The 21,976-nt window shown below is 40.1% G+C and overlaps 1 pseudogene; it reads left to right on the plus strand.

Annotated features, from left to right (window-relative positions):
* The first annotated feature begins 17,023 nt into the window (after nucleotides 1–17,023).
* Nucleotides 17,024–17,416, plus strand: LOC118643973 (annotated as a pseudogene).
* Nucleotides 17,417–21,976: the final 4,560 nt, after the last annotated feature.

Here is a 21,976-nt window from a genome sequence, read left to right on the forward strand (position 1 = left end):
GATTCTAGGGCATTTGCACAAGGCATTTAAGGTAACATGCCTTAGAATTGATATGATGAGACAGAACCCCAAACCTCCAAGTTTTAACACTTAAAGGAGAATTTCTAGGGAGAAGGGATGACTAACAAAACCCATCTGCTTCCTTGAATTTTACTTTAAATTTGGGATCTTCCTGTAATTTATTTTACTGCTGCCACCACCATGCTGGAACCTTAGTTTCCTCATGTTCTTAATGGAGATACTAATAGTCCTACCTCACAGGGTTGTGATAAAACTTTGGATGAATTAGTGTGTGTAAAATGCTTGGAACAAGTCCTAGTGCACAGTAAATACTTAGTAAATTTTAGATGTTATTATTAGAACAACTCTATCTCAGGACCTAACCATCAGCATTGTCTTCATGGAATATAATTTATCTCAAGCAGTAGCTAGTTCCATTTACTGACTGGGCAAAACTGTTTTCAAAAAATTATTTTTCATTGTGTTTTTCTGAAAGAATCTTTGAAATAGGGTCTGACAGCCTGGCCAGTGTGGCTCACTGGTTACGTGTTGACCCATGCACCAAGAGGTTGCTGGTTCGATTCCAGGTCAGGGCACATGCCCAGGTTGTGGGCCCCATCTCTAGTGGGACGCATGTAGGAGGCAGCCAATCGATGTTCTCTCTCATCGATGTTTCTCTCTCTCCCTCTCCATTCCTCTCTCTCTAAAATCAATAAATAAAAAATATTGAAAAAATAAAACTCTACTGAGAAGAAAAAAAATAGTGCCTGACAAGGTGGAAACTTCAGTGCTAGGTTGTGCGTGTAACTAAGACTTACCCATCACACCTCATTTAGAAAACCCCATCCTGTCTTTCTGTAATATAGCAAGAATTCAAAAAGTTCCTGTACCACTTGGACAACAAAGCAAAATGTAAGCTGTGTGATCAGCAGTTAATAGGTAAAAAAGAACAAGGGTGTTGTCAGAGAGATAAAAGTCCATTTTGTTTCAGGGACCATTAATAATTTAGTTTTATTCTCAGATTTGTCTTTCACATCATTTCCATAGAAAGTACCGAATTCTGGGAAGGAAGATAACAGGCTGGATCCATTCTGGGCAATTATAAGGGAGGTGAAATGTGGCTTAAGTACTTTTCTAAGCCCCTCTGAGGACTTCTGTTCTTTTTTACACCCCTTTTTCCTCTTCTTCCTTCTGCCTACTCCTCAGTCTGATCCGCTATTGCTCTATCATGACCCCAAACACTAATGCTAACTTCTAGTTGCTCAGAACTCTGCATCACATAGTCCATTCCTTGACTGTTGCCCACCTTCTCACCAAAATGCCTTCCTCTATCAACTGTCCACATTGAAAATAGTGCATTCTTTCCACTATGTGATCTCTCCTAGGGTCCTGATAAGAGCTTATAGCTCACTGCATAAGTTAACTAAAGGAGTGAATGGCCAATACTGGTGTTTGTTTTTCTTTATTTTATTTTATTTTTAGAGAGAGAGGAAGGGAGAGGGGAGAGAGATAGAAGCTTCGATGAGAGAGAACATCGATTGGCCACCTCCTGCATGCCCCCACTGGGAATCAGGCCCACAACCTGGGCATGTGCCCTGACCAGGAATTGAACCAGCGACCTTTTGGTGCATGGGCTGATGCACAACCACTGAGCCACACCAGCTGGGCAATACTGGTGTTTTTTGTTGTTGTTGTTCAGATAGAGTGGGAGGGAGAGAGAGGAAGAGAGAGAAACATCGACGTGAAAGAGACACATCGAGTGGTTGCCACCCACACAACCCAACCAGGGCCGGGGACAAACTGCAACCGAGGTACGTGCCCTTAGCGGGAACCACAGGCTGGACCACAGGCTGACATTCTAACCGCTGACCCAAACCAGCCAGGGCAAAACTGGTGTGTTTTTTTTCTTTTTTTAAATATACATATAGCTCTGAAAAATGTACCTGCTTATAAATAGGATTGTCCAGAAGTGACAATTCCATAACTAAAGGAGCAATTTCTCTTATAATAGAATTAGAGAAATGTTAGCGTAATAATTGGGGAGAGATTTTTTTTTCTGTATTGTATCATCAAGAAATTTAATTTCTTGCCCAGCTGGTGTGGCTCAGTGGTTGAGCGTCAATTCATGCACCAAGAGGTCACTGGTTAGGTTCCTGGTCAGGACACATGCCCAGGTTGTGAGCCCAATCCCCAGTGGGGGGCATGCAGGAGGCAGCCAATCAATGTTCTCTCTCATCGATGTTTCTATCTCTCTCCTTTCCTCTTTCTAAAATCAATAAAGGAAAATGTATATTTTAAAAATTTTAATTTTATTACATCATATTCTAATTTATTTTTTTTAAGTTTTTAATTTATTTATTTAAAAAGTTGTTTTCTTTATTGAATTTTTGAGAGAGAGGAAGGGAAAGGAAGAAGAAGATAGAAACATTAATGAGAGAGCATATCAATTGACAGCCTCCTGCATGCCCCCCACCCTGGGGATTTGGCCCACAACCTGGGCATGTGCCCTGAATGGGAATCAAACCAGCGATCTGTTGGTGTGTGGGTCAACGCTCAACCACTGAGCCACACCGGCCGGGCACATCATATTCTAATTTAAACATGTGCCATCCACTGTGGCCAGGTTTGTTATTGTTTCTTTGTTGTTATTAATTTTTGTTGAGATTTAATTCACATACCATTAAGTTCACTATTTAAAGTGTATAATTCAGTGATTTTTAAAAATATATTTCTAAGGTTGTACAATTATCACCACTATCAAATTCCAGAATGTTTCATCACCCTAAATGGGAAAATATTTTTGAATAGGAAAATCTTTCAAGAGTATGTCTCAGAACATGCCCACTTTGTGTCATAGACTGTGCCTGAACAAATAATTAATTGGAATGTCCTTTAGAAGATTTAGAATTCTTTCGAGTAAGAGGAATACTCAAGGCAATCATACAATAATACCTTCCTACAATCAAATTGATTTCATTTACTAATTGACTTGATCACATTTACAACTAAACTGATTACATTTACAAGAATACTGTGAAAATAAGTTGCAAGAATTTTGCTCTGCTAAACAAAAGCAAGCAGATGGGACAAGGACAGAAGGGGAAAACTATATCCTTTCCTTACCAGTTTAAAATGATTAGCATGGGAGTCCAAAATGGCAGTGGAGTGAATGGAAGCTACACAGACTGTCTCCCAGGACCAAACTGGAATTACAACTAAAATAAAGACAAATCATCGGGAAAAAGCAGCTTGGAGGACCATATAACCAGGGACACTGACTCGATCCTGGTAGGATTGCGAAGGCACCAGAGGGGTGCTGGGAGCCCAAAGACAGCAGTGGCCTTAGCTGGGAGCAGCGCCCTCAGGTTAAACTCCCAAGCCGCTCCACAGCGCAGAGCCAGGACAGAGGCTAAAATAGCCACAGCCACTTACCTTGGGCTCCGGCAAGGGAGGGCAGACTGGACTGGAACTGTGTGGGGACACTCGGGATTTGGAGGGCGCTCAGAGCTTTTGCTGAGTTGCTGCTACTCAGGATGGTGGTCATCTTACTCTTTCCCAAGGCTCTGGGGAGAGGCAGCAGCCCCTCCCTTGGAGATTCAACCCCACCGGGTAGCCATTGAAATGCAAATTGAGGCCCATTAACAACCAGCATCTGCCCCACCCTTACTCTGTGCACCTGAGGGAGTTTTTCATTCAACTGACATCCCAAAACTCTTCAAGTAACCTTACTGATAGCCTCCAGACAAAAAACTAGAGGATAACTGTACCATTACTGGGCTGGCAACTCTAACCAGGAAAGTAAGACTTAACAGCTGTGTTTAACAGTGTTTAATGTGGGTCCTCCCTGGCTCATCCAAACCCATGAGAGGGAGCCACAAATAGCAGAACACCAACACTCACAGGGAAAATTTGGAAGGCTCCAAATGTGATAGCCAAAATGGTGAAACACAGAAACAAAAGCCAAATGAAAGAGACCTCTACCAAAGATGAGATTCAAAATGAGGTGCAGTTAAACAAGTTAACGGAACTAGAATCCAGAGCCATGATCTTGAGGAAGCTCAACAGCATGTGTAAAGAGATGAGCACCATGAGTAAAGACATAGAAATGTTGAAAATCAACCAAATGGAAATTAAAAACCACCAAGAAGAAATGAAGAATGACATATCAGAAATAAAGAACACATTGGAAGGTCTAAAGAGCAGAGTAGAGGAAGCTGAGAACTGGATCAGTGAATTAGAAGACAGGGTAGAAAAAAATCAACCAATTAGAAAACCAAAAGGAAAAAACAGTTAAAAAACAGGAAGAACTGTGGGACAACTGGAAACGGAATAATATTCGCATCATAGGAGTCCCCGAAGAAGAAGGAAATGAGCAAGGGTTAGAGAATATATTTGAAGAATATAGACAGAAAAGTTACCTAATTTGGTGAAGAAAGAAGGCATTCAAGTTCAAGAAACACAGAGAGCCCCAAGTAAGAAGAACCCAAAAAGGCCCACACCAAGACACATGGTAATCAAAATGCCAAAAATAAAGGACAAAGAGAGAATCCTAAAAGCAGCAAGAGATAAGCAATAAGTTACCTACAAGGGAAACCCCATAAGGCTCTCAGCTGACTTCTCAACAGAAACACTACAGGCCAGAAGGGAGGGGCATAAAGTAATCAAGGTCATGAAAAACAAGGATCTGAATCCAAGACTACTCTACCCAGCAAGGCTATCATTCAAAATAGAAGGTCAAATAAAGAGCTTCCCAGACACACACAAAAAAAGGCTAAGGGAATACATTAGTAACAAACCAGCACTACAAGAAATGTTAAAAGGACTGCTGTAATTAGCAGGAGAAATAGGAAGAAAAATATAACCACACTAAACAAAAATGGCAATAAATAAATACATATCAATAATCACCTTAAATGTAAATGAATTGAATGCTCCAATAACAAGACACAGAGTAGCTGATTGGATAAGAAAGCATGACTCATCTATATGTTGTTTACAAGAGACCCACATAGGTCACAACTAAGACTCACATAGGTCGAAAGCAAAGGGATGGAAAAAAAATCTTCCAAGCAAACGGAAAGGAAAAAAAAAGCTGGGGTAGCAATTCTCATATCTGATAAAATAGATTTCAAAATGAAGGTCATAACTAGAGACAAAGAAGACCACTACGTAATATTGAAAGGATCTATCCAACAGGAATATATAACCTTGGTAAACATATATGCACCCAATATAGGAGCACCAAATTATATTAATAATCTTCTGGAAGACGTCAAAGGAAAAATTGATAGCAATACAATCATAGCAGGGGACTTCAACACCCCGCTGACATCACTGGATAGATCCTCTAGAGAAAAAAATTAGTAAGGAAATAGAGACTCTAAATGAAGCACTAGACCAAATGGATTTAATAGATATCTAAAGAGAATTACACCCCAAAACTACAGAATTCACATTCTTCTCAAGTGCATCTGGGACATTCTCAAAGATAGACCACATGATAGGACACAAACTAAGTCTCTACAAATTCAAGAAGATTGAAATCATATCAAGCATCTTCTCAGATCACAATGGCATGAAACTAGAAATCAATTGCAACAAGAACATGCAAAGACATTTGAACACATGGAAGCTAAATACATGTTATTAAACAACAAATGGGTTACCATGGAGATCAAGGAAGAAATTAAAAACTTCCTGGAAACCAATGAAAATGAACACACAACAACACAAAATCTATGGGATGCAGCAAAAGCAGTTCTGAGAGGGAAGTTCATAGCACTACAGGCCTACCTCAAGAAACAAGAAAAATCTCTAATAGACTATCTAACCTCACAACTTAAAGAACTAGAGAGCAAACAAAAAGAAAACCCCAGAGCAAGTAGAAGGAAGGAAATAGTAAGGATCAGAGCAGAAATAAATGACATAGAGACTAAAAAAACAATTCAAAGGATCAATGAAACAAAGAGCTGGTTTTTCAAAAAGATAAACAAGATTGATGGACCCTTAGCTAGACTCACCAAGAAACAAAGAGAGAGAACCCAAATACACGAAATCAGAAATGAAAGAGAAGAAGTAACAACTGACACCACAGAAATACAAAAGATCGTTAACAATTAAAATGAACAATTATATGGCAACAAATTCGACAATCTAAGCGAAATGGACAAATTTCAAGAAACACACAGTCTCCCAAAACTGAACCAGAAAGAGATAGAAAACTTGAACAGACCAATAACAACGAAAGAAATTGAAGATATAATCAAGACTCTCCCAACAAACAAAAGCCCAGGCCCGGATGGCTTCACCGGGGAATTTTAACGAACTTTCAAAAAAGAACTAATACCCATTCTTCTCAGACAACTTCAAAAAATCAAGAAGAAGGAAGACTTCTAAACTCATTATATGAGGCCAGCATAATTCTAATTCCAAAACCAGAAAAAGACATTACAAAGAAAGAAAAGTACAGGCCAATATCCCTGATGAACATAGACGCCAAAATCCTGAACAAACTACTAGCAAATCGGATCCAGCAATACACCAAAAAAATTATCCACCATGACCAAGTGGGATTCATTCCAGGGATGCAAGGCTGGTACAATATTCACAAATTAGTAAACGTGATACACCACATAAATAAAATGAAGAATAAAAACCACATGATCATATCAATAGATGCCGAAAAAGCCTTCGACAAAATCCAGCATCCATTTCTGATAAAAACGCTCAGCAATGCGGGAATAGAGGAATCATATGTCGACATAATAAAGGCCATATATGAAAGACCTACAGACAACATCATACTCAATGGGCAGAAACTAAAAGCGTTTTCCTTAAGAACAGGAATAAGGCAAGGATGACCATTTTCACCACACTTATTTAACATAGTACTGGAAGTCTTAGCCACAGCAATCAGACAGGAAGAAAAAATAAAAGACTCCATCAAAAATTTACTAGACTTAATAAATGAATTTGGCAAAGTAGCAGAATACAAAATTAATGTTAAGAAATCAATGGCATTCTTATACACCAATGATAAACGCACAGAAAGAGAAACTAAGAAAACAATCCCATTTACCATTGCGGCAAAAAATTAAGATACCTAGGAATAAACTTAACCAAAGAAATAAAGGACCAATTCGTAGAAAACTACAGGTCGTTGAAAAAAGAAATAGAGGAAGATATAAAAAGTGGAAGCACATACCTTGTTCATGGATTGGAAGAATTAACATCATTAAAATGTCCATATTACCCAAAGCAATCTATAGATTCAATGCAATCCCCATCAAAATACCAACGGCATACCTCATAGAACTAGAACAAATACTTCAAAAGTTCATATGGAAACAAAAAAGACCTAGAAGAGCCACAGAAATCTTGAAAAAAAAGAACAATGTAGGAGAAATTACATTATCAGATTTCAGGTTATACTACAAAGCCACTGTAAATCAAAACAGCCTTGTACTGGCACAAGAACAAGCATATAGACCAGTGGAACAGAATAGAGAACCCAGAAATGTACCCAAGGCAATATGCTCAATTAATATTTGACAGAGGTGGCAAGAGCATACAGTGGAGTAAAGATAGCCTCTTTAATAAATGGTGTTGGGAAATTGGACAGCCACATGCAAAACATGAAACTAGACCATCAACTTACCCCATACACAAGAATAAACTCAAAATGGAGAAAAGACTTAAATGTGACTCATGAATCAATAAAAATCCTAGAAGAAACTGTGGGCAACAAAATTTCAGACATCATACGCAACAGAATTTTCACTGATACATCACCTAAGGCAACAGAAACAGAGGAGAAAATGAACACTTGGGACTACATCAAACTCAAAAGCTTCTGCACAGTAAAAGATATAATCATCAAAATGGAAAGGCAACCCACTGTATGGGAGAGCTGAAATGCTCAACATCACTAATCATCAGAGAGATGAAAATTAAAACAACAATGAGGTATCACCTCACACCTGTCAGAATGGTCGCCATCAACAAATCATCAAACAACAAGTGTTGGCAAGGGTAGGAGAAAAGGGGACTCTAATACACTGCTGGTGGGAATGCAGACTGGTGCAGCCACTATGGAAAACAATATGGTGTTACCTTAAAAAATTAAAAATTGAACTTCCATTTGACCCAGTGATTCCATTTCTAGGAATATACCCTAAGAAGCCTGAAACACCAATCAGAAAGAATATATGTACCCCCATGTTTATAGCAGCACTGTTTACAATAGCTAAGATCTGGAAACAGCCCAAATGTTCATCAGTAGACGAATGGATAAAAAAGCAGTGGTACATATACACAATGGAGTACTATGCAGCTTTAAAAAGGAAAGATCTCTTTTCCTTCGAGATGACATGGAGGGACCTGGAAAGTGTCATCCTAAGCGAAACAAGCCAAACAGAGAAAGACAAGTAGCATATGATCTCACTTATTTATGGAATATAATGAACATAACAGTCTGAGGAATGGGGTAGTCTCAGACATGGAAGTGGGTTACAGACTGACAATCCCCAGAAGAGGGGATGGTGGGGGAGAGATAAACCACAGAACTTATATGCATGTGTGCATGAACAATGGACATAGACAACAAAGCTGGGAACAAAGCTGGGGACAGGGCGGGGAGAGGGGGAGGCGGGAATCAGTGGGGGGAAGAGAAATATCTGTAACAAAAATAAATAAATTAATTAAATAAAAATAAATGAATACATAAAATAAAATAATTAGCATGGCCTGGCTGGCGTGGCTGAGCATTGACCCCTGCACCAAGAGGTCACCAGTTAAATTCCCAGTCAGGGCACAAGCCCAGGTTGTGGGCTCAATACCCAGTAAGAGGCGTGCAGGAGGCAGCCCATCAATGTTTCTCTGTCATAGATATTTCTATTTCCCTCTCTCTTCCTCTCTCTCTAAAAATCGATAAAAATATATATTTAAAAAACTTTTTTTTTCTTTATTGATTTTTAGAGAGAGAGAGAAAGGGATAGGGGGAGGGAGATAGAAACACTGATGAGAGAGAAAATTGATTAGCCACCCACTGGGGATTTGGCCCACAATCTGGGCATGTGCCCTAGCCAGGAATTGAACCGGTGACCTCTTGGTGCATGGATCAACACTCAACCACTGAGCCACACCGGCCGGGCTAAAAATATATTTGAAAAAAATAAATGAAAATAAAATAATTAGTATGTTCTCTATTTTCAGGTAGGGTGGTAGAACAAGGGATTGCGGTTGTATTACTTAGAATTCTCTTCTCTGCAGGGCAGTAGAAACCAATCCTAACTTGAACTAAGAGGAGAGGTGGAGATAGATATGGAGCAGAGAGGGAGGAAGAAACAAAGGAGGGAGGCAGGGAGAGAGAGAGGGAGATGGAGAAATTAAAGAGAATGCATTATAAAGATATAGGCAGGGCCTGGCTGGTGTGGCTCAGTGGTTGAGCATTGACCCATGCACCAAAAGGTTGCTGGTTTGATTTCAGGTCAGGGCACATGCCCAGGTTGTGGGCCCAATCCCCATTGGGGGGCATGCAGGAGGCAGCCAATCGATGTTCTCTCTCATCGATGCTTCTATCTCTCTCCCCTCTCCCTTCCTCTCTCTCTCAAATCAATAAAAAAAAATATATATTTTTTTTTTAAAAAAGATATAGGCAGGGATATATGGCCGTGGACTGGAACCCAGCCTGCAGCATCCTAACAAACCAAGGAAATAGTTTTTACCGTTTTTCATTTGCCATCTTTACGAGCTGACCAGCTTTCTTTGTTTCTGTGGAGCAGAAAACCTGGCTGCCAAAACATCTCAAATTTTATTAGTTTATAGGTCCAGCCACCTGCTGAGAGAGTTTTCCAATTCCCAAGGACTGGAATGGCCCAGTTTGGACAATTGTCCACAGCAGAACCAATCTGTTGGTGATAATTTAGACAGACTTCAGGAATAAGAAGAGCAGGAAAGAGCTCCCAGAAGAAGAGTAATTTGGGCAATGAAATAGGTTTTCACTATAGCAATTTTTAGGTCTCTGAGTAGGATGGTTTCTGTTTGAAATTCCTACAGTTTCCTACTCTTACTATCACTGGCCTTGGGAAAAGAAATATACCTACTGCCTTGCTTGAAAATTACAGTCAAGACTTCCAATGTCCAATGTCTTATTTCATGGAGAAAGTGGTGGTGCTTAATCATACATAGTAGTAAAATATACAATATAGAGTCTATTCAACTTAGCCTTTCGATGAACTGCATTGCAGACTGACTAGAAAACAGCGATCAGAAGATAACAAAGGCTCTGTTACTGACATAGTCTCACATGTCCACAAGAGTTTTCCATCCCATCAGGTAAATAATGAAGAGCTATTGGGAGTTGAAGCCAAATGCTCCTGTTACCCAGCTATAAGCTTGAAAGGAAATAGAACAAAGTCCTCTTAAGATTTCACAGAAGAAAGTATTCTTTCTGAGATTCTAGTAATAGTCCTTGAAAATAGGCTTTTGTGATTGTCATACTTTGCCTTAAAAAATGATATTTAAAATTTCTATGAAAAACAAATGGTCAGTAAGAAATATATAAGTGTGCAACTTCATTAATAATAACATAACTGGCCCGGCTGATGTGGCTCAGTGCTTGAGCATTGACCCCATGGACTGAGAGGTCCAAGTTCGATTCCTGGATGGGCGTATGCCCAGGTTGTAGGCTCCATCCCCAGTAGGGGCACGCTGGAGTTGACCAATCGATGTTCTCTCTCATGGATGTTTCAATCTCTCTCTCCCTTTCTCTCTCGCGAAAATCAATGGGAAAAAAAAAATATATATATATATATATATATATATATATATATATATATATAATAAAATTTAAAAAATAGTAACAAATGAAAAATAAAGAAAAACTGTTGGTTTGGTCAGCAATTTGACAGTACATTTAGGAAAATGATCACTATTCATTGTTGAGGCAGATGTGCTGAAATGGGCACCGTCAGGCTCTGCTGATGGGAGGAAAACTGACAGACTGTTTGGAGGCAAATTAGGCTGTTTGTATCAAGTATTTTGTTTTATTTTAAAAGTTTTTAAAAAGGGAATATATCCCCAACACACACACAAGTATATACATGTATGTTCATTATGATATTGTTTCAATAAACAAAGATCAAAAAGAAAAAATCAAAATATCAAGTATAAAATGATTAAACAGCTAAGAACATTAAGGCTTAGCAAAACAACAGAATGCCATGCAACTATTTTGAATGATGCAAACATATTAAAAAAAATTTTTTTTCTTTATTGATTTTAGAGATAGAGGAAGGGAGAGGGAGAGAGAGATAGAAACATCGATGAGACAGAACATTGATTGGCTGCCTTCTGCATGCCCTCACGGGGGATCTGGCCCACAACCCGGGCATGTGTCCTGACCGGGAATTGAACCAGCGACCTCTTGATGCATGGGTTGATGCTCAACCACTGAGCCACACCGACCGGACATGAATGATGCAAAGATATTCATACCACTCCTACTTTGGCTGACGCTCTGCCTCCTGAAACCACCACTTCTGCTGGATCTCTCCTGCTTGGCTGGAGTTCCTTTTTGGCTACTCCAAGGTGAACCTCTCCAGTGTTTCTTATGCCTGGGCAACTCCCTAATCCTCTGATCGTCATGATCACCTAAATAAATAAATGGCTTTCTGATATAGAGATCTAGCACTCATTTCTCACTTTTTCCAGATTTATATCACCAACTCCTTGTAAGAGTTTCTCTTGATTTTTAAAAAAGTTATCTTTATTGTTGAAAATATTACAGATGGGAGTTTCCCTTGATTATCGCCACTTGAAGTTTTACATGTCAGTAATTGGCTGGGTCATCTTTACCCACCCTCTCAACATTTCCACTAGTTACTAGCATCACTGTCACTCTGGTATACTTAATATAAAATCTCCCTATGTATCTTTTGACTCGTTCTTCATTCTTCATTCACAATCCGAATGGTTTTTCTTTCCAGAGCCTTAAGAATATTCCTGTGCTTGATATTTCTGATTCTCATAATCTTTTGCTATACAGGCCCACTCTCATTGTTTTTAATACACCATATTCTCATTTCTCCTCATGCTGAATTCTCCAGTTTTCCTTAAACACCATTTTCATCATGGCTTTTCCCTTTCAAAGTTCTCCAGTGGCATTTGGTATGCTTAATCATAACAGATAAAAAGCCCTCCAAATCAAGACTGCTCATTCTCTCCCATCTTTACATGCTCCCTGAGCTTATTTTATATTATTTTGCCACCCAGTTCCTCTACTCCATCCAAAACTACCTACTGTCTTTCTCCTGTACTAACACGCAGACATTGTTCAAGGGAAGATCAAATACATTAGCGATATCTGCCTGCACAATCATGTTGGGGGGGTGGGCACTGGAGTCAGCAGTCGTGGATTTGCATCCGAGCTCTGCCATTCACATAGGTGACCTTGTTGAAGCTACTCCTTTGAGCTGTTTCCTCACTTATAAAATAAAATCAATAGTACTAGCCCTAGACTTCTTGTTGTGAAACCCCTGAGAGAATGCACGAGGAAGTGTTTTATAAACTGCTAGGTAATATGCAAGAATAAGGGAGCTCAGTGACATGGATAGCTAGATATCCAGAAAGCTTCTGCACTCTCCCCTCCATGTGATCTGATTTTTTTTTTTTTTGTACATGCCCCTAGTTGGAACCGAACCCGGGACTCTCTGGTCCACAGGCCAATGCTCCAACTGCTGAGCCAAACTGGCCAGGGCCCATGTGATCTGATTTTGACTGAGGAAGCATGTATCAAATAATTTTCTAATTTAAATACTTTAAAGACTTAAAAAAAATCCTCTTGAATAAAATCATCTGAATTGCAGTTGTCACTTTGCTTGGTCCCTGCCTTTTACTTGAGAATCTGGTCTCTGCTTAGTATCTTGGTTCATCATGACAAGTAATGTTGGCTCCTTAAAAGTTGGCAAGCAAAACTCTTGTCTCTGTGGATATTTAAATCTTTCTTGGCTCACGGTTGTTTCCTCTTGGGTGTTGAAATGAAACGATGCCTCTCAGCCTTTCTGAAATAGAGCTGTAAGAAAGACCCGTGATGCTCTCATTCTGACAAAATGATCTTCATAAATCACAGATGCAGTGGGCTGTGGTCATGGTTAGCAGCTTTTCCAGATCTCTTTGATCTCCTGCTTTAGTTTTAGATTCTAATTGCTTAGATTATTGTTCTACCTCTCCCTTCTTTTTCTTTCTTAGTGTTAATTAACTGAGGATATTTCCCTGACATTTTCGTCTTTGTTATTTTCCCAATGCTTGCATTTTTTTCCCCCTAGTAGTTCTGACAGACCATCTGTCAAAATTTTGCTGGTTTCATAGCAGTTCCATGCTGGGTTGTTTTGTTCCCCCCACTCTTTCTCTTTTTAAAATTGCGCAAATAATACACAGATAAATTCTCATTGCAAATGTTCCAAACAATACACAAGTTTATAGAGTAGTATACTGGAGTTCCTATTCACCCAATTCTCATTCTTAACTCCCTTTCCAGAGGTAACCATCACTGTTACATTAGGCAGTGTTCTCCAGAGAAACAGAACCAATAGATCGATAGATTACACACACGCACACACACACACACACACGCACACACACACACACGTATATGAAATAGGAATGTGCTTACATGGTTATGGAGGCCAAGAAGTGCCACAATCTGCCATCCGCAAGCCAGAGAACCAGGAAAGCTGATGGTGTAATCAGCCCAAGTCTGAAGGCCTGAGAATGTGGGAAGGTGATGTCCCAGTCTGAGTCTGAAAGTCTCAGAAGCACTGATGTCTGAGGGCAGGAGAAGACAAGTGTCCTAGCTCAAGCAGAGACCAGATTGAACCTTCCTCTACATTTTTTTCCTATTCACATCCTCAATGGATTGGACAACGCCCATTTGCATTGGTGATGGTGATCTGCTTCACTCAGTCTAGTGATTCAAATACTAATCTCGTCCAGAGGCACACTCACAGACACATCCACAAATAATGTTTTACTGGCTATCTGAGCATCTCTTTGCCCCGTCAAATTGACAGAATAGGCAAGTCAATCTAAATAAAAGATAAGGAGAGAGAAAAAGTTAAATAAAATGTTAAATAAAAGGATCTGGAATAGATTTTTTTTTTTTACAAGGAGACAAAATTATGTCAAATAAATAAATTTAGGATTGGTGATAGATTGAGGAGTTAAATTGTGGGGTAAAACTGACAGTAAAGTATATGAGCATGAGTATAAGTAGTATTTTAGAAATAAAATAGTTATTGAGAAGAAATAGTGAAAAAACAAAAATAAAGCCAACATCACTGCAGAGAAGGAACTCTGACCCATTAGAAGCTCTGTGCATTTTCTGAGCCCACCTACAACTGTTTTTCTGGAGCCTCCTGGGAGCTAATCTGGGTAGCCTGTTGGGTCAGCCCTAGGGGGAAACTGGTATGAAGAGGCAAAGGGGAAGCCAGCATTACTGTATAGCTATCAGAGTTAAAAACTGAAGAAAGAAAGAAAAGAGAATATCTAGTCTTGAACACATGAACTTAATAAAATCAGAAACACAAAAATGTTTGTTTTATAGTCTGGCTGCAGTATGTTGGCCTTTCCATACTATTTAGTAGTCTCATGAAATGAGTGGTCCTGCTACTCAATTACCATTACAATCATTCTCCAAATATTAAGACTGAGATCAACTTGATTCAGTCTTTTCCATGTAGTTCTTACCACTGTTTTCATTTTCATAACGAGCGCCACCCACATATAATCACATGAATATTCAATACCTAAGTGCTGAGCAATTGTTTATGAATAACTGGTGAATAAAATGCACCCCTAAAACCAATCAGTGTAAATTAGTAACCATATTGCATTTTAGAAAATGTGTTTTTCCCTCAAAGTTGTTTTGGGGGGCTTGGTTATCAGAACAATGTCCCAAGCCCTCCATTCTGCCTGTACATGTGGTCTGAGGTAGATTTAGTGAAAGTATGGCGAAGGGGAGACTTCATTGCAATTTGTAGACTCTGTTCTCAGTTAAAGAAATGCAAGCCAAACATAATTGCTCCAATTCACTGAACTCTGGCTGGATTTCTTGCATAAAAAATAATAACAGAAGGCAACTGAACACACAAACAGACTGAATAAAACTGCAGTGTGCTAACCCTGCAAGAGAATGCACCTAAATGCCACTCTCGTGATTGTGCTATTTCAGAACGTGTCTGCTCTCGAAAAAGTGTTGCAAATGTATGTCTTGAAGAAAAAATCGCTTAATTACATATATATAAATTGTCTATGTATATATAAACTCCAACAATACGTTCCTGAAACTGAAGCAGCTATTCATTCTTCTCCTTCTCCTAATTCAGATAGTTTTCCTTTTGTAGTATTCTTGATTGTTGTTCACCAACTCAACAGAGATTTTGCCATTTTTAATTATCACATAAACAATTCACCTGGCTTTAATGCCGGGAAAACAATGGTTGTAGTTTAGATTCACAAGTCCATGTATATTTTAACAATAAAGTACCTGAACTCTAGTTTGTTGTATGAAAGTTAAGACGCTTAGGACCTTGAAGGCTCAGAGGGACAGAGACCAAGTCCAAGTATGGTTAGGAAACTGGACAGAAGCCAGACAGGACCATGTTTTCTAAAGTGTCCACACACCCTACTTCTGTGTACCCCAGCCTAGGTAGCTCTGTGCATCTTCACTTCTAGACCCACCTAGACTCTCTTTAATCGTGTTTCTCTTAAAATGTAAGCTTCTCCTGGCCAGTTTGGCTCAGTGGTAGAGCATCAGCTGACGGACCAATGAGTCGTGGGTTCGATTCTAGCCAAGGGCATGTATCTCGGTTGCAGTTCATCCTTAGCCCTGCTCAGGGTCTTGCGGAACCAACCAATCGACGTGTTCCTCTCACTTGAATGTTTCGCTTTCTCTCCTTTTCTTTCCCTCCCTTTCCCTCCCACTCTATCTGAAGATAAGTGGAAAAATATCCTCAGGTGAGGATTAAAAAAAAAAAGTAAGCTTGATGACTAAAGTTATTACTTTTCCTGCACACCTATCTCTAAAATGGAACAAAAGAAAAATGGAATGAAAGGAATATATTTCCAATCTTCTACTTGTGGAGAAAATTGGCAAATAATTATATGGTGCACACTTCATTTTTATTTTTTATTTATTTATTTTTAAACATTTTTTTGCCTTTATTGATTTTAGAGAGAGAGAAAGTGAGAGGGGAGAGAGAAATAGAAACATGAATGAGAGAGAACATCGATTGGCCGCCTCCTGCATGACTCCCACTGGGGATCAGGCCCACAACCTGGGCATGAGTCCTGACCGGGAATCGAACCAGCGATCTCTTAGTTGCATGGGTCAATGCTCAACCACTGAGTCACACAGGCTTGACCACACTTCATTTTTAAATGTTGTAAATAGTCAATTCTCTCACTTTGGCTTTTGATACAAAAGTAAAATACACTTATATTTGCCCACCAGTGGTCTACTTCATCTGAATTTCCTTTTATAAAACTATTTTATTGAAATGGTATATATTGTCAACACACCAGTAAAGATCTTAAATCACATATTTTACTTGGATCATCTGTAGAGTAATCATGTGCTTCCATGTAACTATCAAGACAGAAATAAATCTAGCCTCAAAAAATAATTAGAAGATTCTCTGCATGTTGATGATATTCCTCTTTTTAGACATTTTCTGTTTCCAGACAACATGTAAGGAAAGTAAGAGGTACAGATAGTAAAGGAGAGCAAGGTATTCTACATCTGAAAATATAATTCTTTTCTTTTTGAAAGAGGGCACTGTTTCAGAGAGGAACTAAGATTACCTAGAATTTGAAGAGCTGCTATAAATAGATTATCCAAAGCTACTTCTTTTGCCAAGTTAATGTGATTTCTCTTTTCCCCCTGGGCTAGTTTCATCCCAATTCTTTACTTTTTCTTTTTTGGTAAAAGTAGGTTTTCTCATTGCGAGAAGTCCTTCCTGTCTTGATGCCTGGCCATCTTGGCAGCTGCTCTTGGTTGGGGCCCGTCCCCCACCTAAGGCAGGAAGATGGTGGCCGCAAAAAGTCCCTGGAGTTGATTAACTCTAGGCTCCAACTTGTTACGAAAAGTGGAAAGTACATGCTGGGGTACAAGCTGACTCTGCAGGATGATCAGACAAAGCGAAACTGCTCATCCTCGCCAGCCACTGTCCAGCCTTGAGGAAATCTGAAACAGCACTGTGCGGTGTCGGCCGAGACTGGTGTCCATCACTACAGTGGCGATAATACTGAAGTGGGCACAGCAGGTGGAAAACAGTACAGAGTATCCACACTGGCTATCATTGATCCAGATGATTCTGATATCACTAGAAGCATGCCAAGACAGACTGGTGAGAAGTAAATCATGGAAAATTTTCCTGCAATAAAACTGGCCAGAGCTTGGGTAAAAAAAAAAGTAAATTTTTTTCTTCTTCAGGCACTGAAACCCTCAGTTTATTATTTTGAACTATCAGAGACTTGGTTTATAGAAATAATTCAGAAGATTTTATTTAGTTTTTGATGGGATACTGGGAAATGTTGCCCAAATATATGATAAGAATCAATATTTTCAATGGGCAAATCATTTCTGTTCCCTAAATTCTGAACAAGAAAAAGCATTCTGAGAAGTTAAGCATTTATAGTTGGCGAGAATTAGTATATTTATGGTAAACATCACTTCCCATTTACAAAGATCTAGGTTTTACCAACCATTAGCATTGCCAAGCAAACCCATCAGCTTCAGTCATTCTGTCCAAGGCAGACCCAGAACCAGAAGAAAATCTAATGTGGCCATTTTAAGATTTTAAAAAAAGTAGTGGATTCTGTATTTCTAAAAAGTCTAAACTACATGTTTTAGGAAATGAGAATTCAAAATGAGATTTTTTTTAAGTATATATTTTTATTGGTTTTTAAAGAGAGAGGGAGAGAGAGATAGAAACATAGATGTGAGAGAGAACCATCCATCGGCTGCCTCCTGCCTGCCTCCTACTGAGGATCGAACCCGAAACCCGGGTATGTGCCCTGACTGGGAATAAAACCAGGACTTCTTAGTGCATAGGTCAACGCTCAACCACTGAGCCACACCGGCCAGACCTAAAGGAGATGAAACACCTCTGACTCCTTTTTTTTTATTTTAATTTTTTTTCTTTATTGATTTTAGAAAGAGAGGAAGGGAGAGGGAGAGAGAGAGATAGAAACATCAATGAGAAAGAACACTGATTGGCCGCGTCCTGCATGCCCCCCACTGGGGGATCGGGCCCACAACCTGGGCATGTGCCCTGGCTGGGAATAGAACTGGTGACCTCTTGGTGCATGGGTCAATGCTCAACCACTGAGCCTCACCAGCTGGGCTCTGACTCCTTTTAATACTACTACTTCCTCTTTTTTCTCCCCGAGCTCACTATCATACCCCATTTCATATCTGCCAAACATTTGTGATATGCGAAGAATTATGTAATAGACAAAATTTCTTCCCTTGAGATAGGAACTGAAAGCATCACCTTACTGTTATTGTGGGTGTTTGGGGAGCATTGACTTATCGTATGTAAATGTTAGCAGGAAATGTAGCAGCTGGTATCCACCTGAGCAGGGGACATTTTATGCCTGTATTACACAAGCTACCTGTGAAAGAAATGGTGAGCACGGGCCTTTCCTCCCGGGGTCTGCAGTGCTGAGCTTGAATCTGCTAAAACACTGGCAAACACGGGAAGCTCAGTGGCGGCGAGGAGTGCGGGGTGGAGAGGTGTGGAGGGGGGGGCGTTGAGGGGGTGACAGGACCATGGCAGCAGGAGGGAACAGGACAAACATCTGATGTCCAAAAGTGAGAAAGAAAAAAGCACCCCTTCACAGCTGTTAGCTGGCCTGGTACTGCCAAACGGGCCTTAGAGTTGATGGCACTTGGAGTTAGGCCGTGATGTTCTCCCGCTGAGTGTAAACACTCTTGAAGCACCAGTATTAGATGAGGTCACTCTGTGCTGGTGATGGAGGGAAACAAAACCAAGACAGCTTTGTAACTGAGTCTGAGTTCAACAAAAAACAGGGTCACTGTGAAATCATAGAAATGGTCAAATGCCCTGTGTCCTAGCAGAGTTACTTCTGGTTCTCTACCAATTGCAGCTTTAGCCTCACTTCATTCCTCCTGTATTGTAGATAAAAATTATAAAGATTCCCCATCGTAGAATTGCTCCTACTTCCCGACAGCACCTAATTCATGGCAAATATCTTGTTCAACACAAGCCAAATTTCCAAAGAAAGTTCCTTCTGACTCTGTTTTCTTTTTTTTTATCCTCACCCGGGAACATTTTTACATTTATCTTCAGATAGAGCCAGAGGGGGAGAGAGAGAGAGAAACATTGACATGAGAGAGACACATCCACTAGCTCTCACCCACACGACCCCAACCCGGGCCGGGGACAAACTGCAGCAGAGGTATGTGCCCTTAGTGGGAACCGAACCCAGGACTCTCTGGTCCGCAGGCTGGCGCTCTAACCACTGAGCCGAACCAGCCAGGGCCTTCTGACTCTTTCTTCATAAGATGTCCCATAGTTCCTCGGAGGTGTGTGGTCTCCGTGGCTGCGATGAGTCCAGCCAGTGAAGCCACATCTGTGTGACTTATGCATGTGTTACTGGTGGTCTCTGCCTGCAATGCATCACCAGCAGGCAGACCCAGATTTAGAATGCCTACATATTTTCTTTTCAAAATGAAATCACTTGAGACTGCTGTTAAAAATGAAGATTCCTTGGCTCATTCCTAGATCACTTGAACCTCTGTCGAGACCCAGGATCTGCATTTAACAAACTCCCCAGGTGACCCTTTTTTTCTTAATCCTCACCCTAGGACATTTTTGCATTCATCTTCAGATAGAACAAGATGGAGAGAGGGAGGAAGAGAGAGAGAGAAAAAAACATCAATACGAGAGAGACACATCGAGTGGCTGCCACCCACACCACCCCAACTAGACCGGGGACAAACTGCAACCGAGGTACGTGCCCTTAGCGGAAACCAAACCTGCGTCTGTCTGGGTCATTGTGGGCCGATGCTCTAACTGCTGAGCAAAACTGGCCAGGGCTCTTTCTCTTTTTTAATCCTCACCCAACAATATGTTTTTATTGATTTTTAGATAGACAGGAAGGGAGAGGGGGAATGAGTGTGTGTGTGTGTGTGTGTGTGTGTGAGAGAGAGAGAGAGAGAGAGAGAGAGAGAGAGAGAGACATTGATAGGTTGCCTCCTATATGTGTCCTGCCTGGGGATCGAACCCGCAACCTAGGTATGTGCCCTCATGGAGAATTGAACCTGCAATCTTTTGGTGTACGAGATGATGCTTCAACCAACTGAGCCACCTGGCCAGCCACAGGTGATTCTTATGTGCATGAAAGGTATAAAAATTGTTTGGTATGTTTACCTTGTGTGCTGAGGTCCATTGGAAATATAACCAGAGTAAGATTGGCTGCTTTACCCGAAATGTGTACCCATTTCTTTGGGACATCACTTCCCAAACCTGCCAGGCTTAAAAATACAATTTTGTACAAACATCCATTTTCATTATTCTCAGGTTCCAAATTCGTGAATTCGCCTATTCACTAAAATCTGTTAGTAACTCAAAGTCAATATCTGTGGCACTTGCATGGCCATTCACCGTCATGCACAGAGCCTTGAACATTTTGAGTCCTTACTCTGGTCGGTTTGGCTCAGGGGTTGGAGCATTGGCCCATGGTCCAGAGAGACCCGGGTTCAGTTTTCGTTAAGGGCACGTACCTCGGTAGCAGTTTGTCCCCGGCCCTGGCTGGGGTCATGTGGGTGAGAGCCAGTCGATGTGTCTCTCATGTGGATGTTTCTCTCTCTTCCTTCCTCTCTCCCTCTCGCTCTATCTGAAGATGAATGCAAAAAGTGTCCTCAGGTGAGGATTAAAAAAAAGAAAATTTTGAGTCCTTGTTGAGTCCTGTTGTCCTTGTTCCCAGCTAAGGTCAAAGAACGCATCTTTCTTCCTTGTTTTAGTTCTCACACTGTGATAACCAGAAGATGGAGACGGCATGGGGCAGTCCAGAAAATTCCTACTCTGGGGTCTGAGTCCCAACTCCAGCAAGTTAGTGAGGCAGCCTGAGGTAGGTCACTTAATTCTTTTGAATCTTTCTCCCTGTCTCTGTCTCTCTCTGTGTGTGTGCGTCTGCCTGTCTGTTTTTCCTGTGCACTTGCAATTTTTTTATTGTGGTAACGTAGATATAATATAAGATTTACCATTTTAACCATTTTTAAGTGCACAATTCAGTGGTTTTAAGTACATTCACGATGTTATGCAACCATGACCACAATTCATTTTCAAAACCTTTTCATCATTCCAACCAGAAGCCCTGTGTCTATTAAACAAGAACACCTCACCCCCTTCTGCCTCCAGCTCCTGACTACCATGATTTTACTTTCTGTCACTGTGATTTTGCCTATTCTAGGAACCTTATAAAAGTGAAATTATAAAATAGTTGTTCTTTTGTGTCTGGCTTATTTTACTTACTGCCATATTTTCAAGTTTCATCAGTGTTGTAGTGTACATTAGAATTGCATGCCTTGTTCCAGATGAATACTATTCTATTGTAAATATATATATATACCACATTTTTTTATTCATTCACATGGAGATGTGGGTGGTTTCCCCCTTTTGTGTACTGTCAGTAATACTACTATGAACATTTGCAAACAAGTATATTTTTGAGTTCCTGTTTTCAGTTATTTTAGGTATCTATCTAGGAGTGGGATTACTGGGATGTATGGTTATTCTAAGTTTCGTTTTTGAGGAACTGCCACTATTAAAAAAAATCTTGAAATTTTTGCCCACTAATAGTGAATAAAGAGCAACATAAGCCTTGAAGAAATATTTTATAACATTTTCCCCCTTTGAGATAATTGTTATATAAGAGGTTGATACTCAGG

This window comes from Molossus molossus, unplaced genomic scaffold (assembly GCF_014108415.1).
Source record: "Molossus molossus isolate mMolMol1 unplaced genomic scaffold, mMolMol1.p scaffold_m16_p_4, whole genome shotgun sequence".
NCBI classification, from domain to species: Eukaryota; Metazoa; Chordata; class Mammalia; order Chiroptera; family Molossidae; genus Molossus; species Molossus molossus.